This window comes from Falco naumanni, chromosome 13 (genome assembly GCF_017639655.2).
Source record: "Falco naumanni isolate bFalNau1 chromosome 13, bFalNau1.pat, whole genome shotgun sequence".
Lineage (NCBI taxonomy): Eukaryota > Metazoa > Chordata > Aves > Falconiformes > Falconidae > Falco > Falco naumanni.
The window spans coordinates 21,810,030-21,816,029 of NC_054066.1; positions in this window are offsets into that span (position 1 = coordinate 21,810,030).

Consider the following 6,000-nt stretch of genomic DNA (forward strand, 5'->3'; position numbering starts at 1 on the left):
TGTGAGAGCTGTGTAACCCAACAGACAAGATGTACTTCCTTTGAGTGGTAATTGAAAGGGGGATAAACTGTTCAAGGTGTAAGGTGTAGGATAACAGGGAATGATCAGAAAGATCTTCTAGGGGCTGATTAGTTCAAAATGGTTCAGTCTTAGGGAGATATTCTGTGATGCTTCCCCTTTCCTCAGGCTTTTTCTAATCACTGAGCAGCAACAGCAGCTGCCATCAGTGATGGGACTCGTGTGTACTCCTTATCCTTAGCAGGGCTCTGCTGCTGTTGCATTTTTCTGACACACAGATCTGCTCCTTGCTGGAAAGAAGATACAGAGAGTGATGGCACACTGATCTGATCGGGTATGGCAATTTTCTGTCTTCCAGGACTGTATGAATGTGCAAAGTAGGATTGCCCTGGGAAGCAGAGGGCTCACGTGTGTTTTTACTTTGCCCTCTATCAGTAAGATCCTATTGACTTCTGCAGGAGCTGAGATTGCCGCTCAGCTCTGCGGCAGCAGACCCACTTTGAGAAAGCCCATGGCCTGCGAAGGAGTTACAACAATTTTAAACGCCTCTGTCTGTTTCTGACCAGTATTTGCTTAGGAAACGGCCAAGGAGGATGAAGGACAGGAAGAATTCGGGAGATTTGTAGTTTGCATACCGACTGTAACTCAAACAATATAATGAATGGAGCAACTAATGCATAATTTCATTGTGAGTCATCCTAATTATAACAAGAATTTGATAGATACTTAACTAGAAAGTGTAACTATCTGTTACAAATACACATTCCTAATGGGACAGGGAAGTACAGTCAGTGTGGCATTAGCCTGGCAGAGCTACAGAATTGATGCGCACGGCAGGTGATGGGTTGTATTGAGTGTGTATAATTACAGTGTAAAATGAAAATTAGTCTTAACAAGAAGAAGCATCCTTCAGAAGAGGTCAAATTCTGTCATACACATCTAGATACTCTTGGGCTCTGTGGAGCCTGTACTCAGAAAGGAGTTTTGCAGAGGGCAACTATTCCCTAAAAAGGGTGAGTCCAGGGTAGGGGAAGATAAGTTCCTTGCAGTTATCTTGGCTACATGCACGAATCCCACCTCTGCCATTTAAATGAAAGAATTGTCAAGAAAGCTAGTCCCTATATTGATGTCAGACCCTACGTTTACAGCTCTGGCTGGTGTCCCTTCTTTCCTGTGATGAAAAGCCAGCACCTGTGTCTTCTACAACTTCGGAGTGCAATAGCTGACATGCTGCCACAGGAAAACACTCAGCCAGGCTGTCCTGGGTGACTGGTCATAAGCGCAGTCATAGACCGTGTTTAGCATAAAGTCAGAAATCACTTGTTTACTGATGGTGAAATGCAACCCTGTGTTTGGCTGTAGTCTCGCAGTCTCTCTCGTGCTGAGAATCATAGGACACCCAAGTGTCCTGGAAATCTGTTCATTTAACTGAGTTATATTATACCAACTAGGTAATCACTTCCACATGCTGCTTGATTGTCCCTCTTCATACGCCAACTCTGTCTTTTTCTTGCACATCTCTTTTTGAGCCACTTGGCTAGGAGAAAATAACTACATGTGGAGTGTTGTTAAATGACCCAGAAGTTGCTGCTTTGTGGGCTGACAGTATTTGATGCAAATATATGGCTTCTTGCTGTGAAAATCTCCTTGGCTGACAATTCATCGGGTACTTTTGACGATAGTTGTCTGAGGAGTTAAAACACAGGCTTCTCTTTGCATACTCACACTGTCATTCTTATAGAACTGCTGGTATTAAATTCTTCCTGCGCAGTTTCAGCAGAGGCCTTTCTACTCCCCATTTGCTCAACAGCTGCTGGTGTGCATTGCTCTTCTCTTTGCCTTCAGCTTTTGCCATCTGCCATCATTAAGTTGCCCAGGTGTCGGAAATCTTCTTGCTCTTCTCTTGTAAACATTATTCTGCCGCCTTCTTCACTAACTCAACCTTCATTTATATAGAGACTGATAGATCAGGCTAGCTGTTCTCAAAACATCTGCTACATCTCATACTTCATGGGGGCGGATGGCGAACAGAGTTTGTATACTTGCTGGCAAAAAAAAAAGACTGGTTAACCCTTCCTTCACTTTCCTTTCCATCTTCAAGAGCTTACTGTTTCCCTGCACTTCTAGATGTGCCAGTTAATTAATACTCACCAGTTGGGATGTTACCTAGAGCAAACATATCATAAAGCCGAGCTAATTTTCAGAAACATCAAAGCTTCCATGTACTGCAACAGCATCTAGTCCTCAGTGGTATTGTGGAGCAGCAGAGATGGGACATACCTAAGACAGTTATCAGCAAAGATGTCAGAATAAACCATTCTTCCTCTTCAGACTGCTTCTGCTAGTTGCAAACAGGCCACTCCACTGACTTCAGTATGCTTTCTGCTCAGATAGAGGTCAGGCATCCTTTTATGATTACCTAGAGGGGAAATCCAGACTCAAAGAGCATCTTTCACAGTAATGGGTAGTGTGAACTATTGTATTCTTTTGCTAGTGATGATGAAATTAAATGATTTCTGCTATGCCCATCCTCTTCAGTAAATCACTGAAGACTGTAAGTTTGAACAGCAACAAAACAGAATCCAACAAAACAGGCTGCTTACACAATGCTGCTTGCTGGGCCCATTGAATGTTTACTGCTTAAAGGCTAGTAAAATATGTATCTGAGGATGCACACCCAGCTGCTGCGGCTAGTCTCCAGTGTGAGTGTTGAGTAATTCCAACAGGATTTCATGCTTCAGTGATTTTACTCTTCTCCGTGTGGGTCTCAGTACCAGTGCTTTGAAAGCCTGATTTTGTGTGCAACTATTGGGCAGAGATGGTTTCCTGCTCTGAACAGTTCTGCTGAGCAGCAATTGCTGCCTGCTGCTTTCCCATTTGTTAAGCAATGGATTACTGTTCAAACATTTGCAGCCCATGTTGGTCTAAGCTCTGTGTGCAATTCTTCAAATTTACTCCTCTCCTGGAATGCCGTGGTCAGAGGTTGTTTCTTGCTTGTTGAATAGTTTCCTGAAGCACTGCTCCAATCAACACTGCTGTGATTTCCTTGCTTTGTGACAAATAATGCATTGTGCTGCTCTCCTTTCGCTGAAAAACCAAATTGGCCACTTAGATGCTCTCTGATTTTATTCTCCACCATCTCTCAATGGCTTTTTCTATCCACACTTTCCTATTCCTATGTTAATATTACTTCTCCAGCAACTTTAGCAAGATATTGCTAGATAATTCTCTCCTTGCCTTTTTTCAACCCCCTGCAAATCATTTGCTATGCAGAGCCCTCCTTTCTTCAAGATTGAAGTACCTCCTTTAATCTGTTCTTTCTTTTATACTTTACTCAGCTGCTGCTTTGCTTTGGTGGAATAGTCGCTTCTCTGATGAAGCTCATGCTTCTATTTCTGTTCTCTCTCTTTGTAAAAGGTCTTTTACATCAGTGAAATGCCTGTTTGGGTTTCTTTGATGGTTTGGTGCTGTACGCTAAGCCCTGCACTCCAAGTGTGAAAGATCAAGCTGTGGAGAGAGCATGCAAAGGAGGAGTGAAGGGGACTTTGCCGTGCCCTGGTGAGGGGAGTTTTCAATGAGGCAACAACAGGAGCAGACACGTAAATAGCCTGGGAGTCAGGATCTGTACTGTGGAGAGGCAATTTTTGTAGCACCGTGCCTCAGTTTCCCCATTTGTAAGCTAAGAATAATCCTCTGCTTTTACAAAGGGCTTTGTGAGCTTTGCTTGTGAACCGAAAGATGACAACTGGAATTCAGTCTTGTTAAGCTGATATTGTTGCTGTCTTGCTCTTATTAAACTTTAAATTCAGAATAGCAAGGGCCTAAAACTGCCCAAGTAGCCTCCGTATCGTGCAGTGTGCTTTACACTGTATGTTGCTGCTCACGTTTGTCTGCTCTTGAAGGCACGACTTCCCTTGCAGTGTCCTCACAGCCGTCTCGCAGCCGTTTTATTTTTCTTTGGACTAAAAGGCACCCAGAACAATGTGCCCAAGATGTCAGAACCATCAAGGTCTCGGCCTAGCTGTCGAACTCTACTGGCTCCGTAAGCCTCTCAGTTTTCTGAGAGGACAAACAACACATCCCGTGACACTTGCTCTGGCACGAGGATTGGCATCTGCCTTTGAGCTGCGGAGCCGTGCAGCGGCGCGCCGGTGCGGGAAGGGCAGGACAACACGCTCAGCCGTGCGGGGCCTGTACCTCCTCTCCGGCTGTGGAGGCAGCCATTGCCCCCATGCTAACGCCAGGACACACTGTGCCTTTGCGGGACTGTGCATGGAACCTGGGGCTTTGTACCCTCTGGGATGGTTTGGGGTTGTGCCAGGCTTGGGAATGGGGTGGCAGGAAAGAATTTTTCTTCCATTTTCCCCAGGCTGTGTCTTGATGTCCCCTGGTTCTTGTGTCTGTGATCACCACGGATGCTTCTGTGGAATGCTGTGGGTGGTGCATCCCTGCTTGGAGGGTGAAGAAGGATTTTTGGTGGCAGCTTTGCAGCAGCCAGGGAACAGAAGGGATATTGCCTGGGCTGAGTTTGAAGCCCACCCTGTTTGGAGAAACCATGTTCTGGCAGGTACAGGAGAAACCTCTCACAAGATGCTGCTTTTAGATTTTATTGACCTGTAGTCTGTAGTAGGTGTTCAGGGGGCCTTAACCCACCCTGGGGTATGCCACTGCAGAGTGTGTGGCTACCACCAAAGCTACCGGCACAGGATTTATGGTTGTCGGTATCAAAAATTCACCAAGGCTCAAAATGTTTGCTCAGTTTTCCTGTGTAAATCTGGAGTGACCAGAGGGATTTGACTGTATTTATTGAAGTGGAGTTGTTTGGGATTTATACCATTGACGGCAACATCTGGTCTTAAACATACATCTCCAAAGATATATAGGTTTCATACAAAGTCACTTCCTCCCTGTGAAAAACTTACAGTCCCTGTGCAAAGCCTCTTCCCCATCAACACAGCAGCTGAGGACACAGGATGTGCTTATGGATAAATAACTTGGAGGGAAAAAGTGGTATTTGGAAACCAAGCAAATGCTTTCCAAGAGGAAAAAACTTTGCCTTTAACACAGGCTACAGGGATACTCCTTTGGCATAAACACACATTTTTTTTCATTGATAAAATAAATCTCTTTTTTCCATTTTTCAAGTCTGCATATGCAAAAATATTAATGTATTATCAAAGGCTTGAAGTGGAAAGGACTCCACAGGAGTTTAGCACAGCCAGTTACCTCTATTGTCTATTACTTAATGCTATTTGTTTACATCTGTTTAACGTTATTTTACACTCATTATTATGCCTATTGTGGTAATGATTCATTATTTCTCCACTTTTGGTAATTCTGAAACCAGGAGAAATAAAAAGGATCAGCTTATCCATAAATACACCTGTAACCTGACCTTTTCTCTGCTCAGAGAAGTTTTAAGTAGATTATCTAAATTTTTTGTCTGTACTTGCTCTATTTTGGGATGCTCAGAAATAACCTTGAGACTCTAAGAGAGACACAGAAGATGCACGGCAAGCTGTGAGTTCATCCCACCCAGGATGAGGGGCCATATCCTTAGCAAAAAGCACTGTGCGAGGATTTGTCCAACAGTACACAAATCCTGTGCTCCTATTGCAGGGGGTCCCAGCTGGAGCTTTAGACCACTGAAACCAGCTATGTTTTAATGGTGAGTGATTAAAATCTGAATAAACAGTCCCAGAAAGTCTTTACTTCTGCAACTAATGCTCCAGCTCCAACGTGACCAGCTGGATGTTGCAAGATCAGGCTCTGGGGACGCGTTTTGGCCTCAGCTGCCTGTGCTTAAAGAGAAAAGCACCCTGATATGCCTCACACACACACACAGCATCTCTAACCCTTGGCTCATTCCTCTAATCCAGTCTCCTCCTGCCCACAGCCACTACAAGAAGAATGTATTTTCTTTACTTAGTTTTCATCCTCGTATTTCAAATACCCCTTGGCGCAGTAAACTTGTAAAAAAAC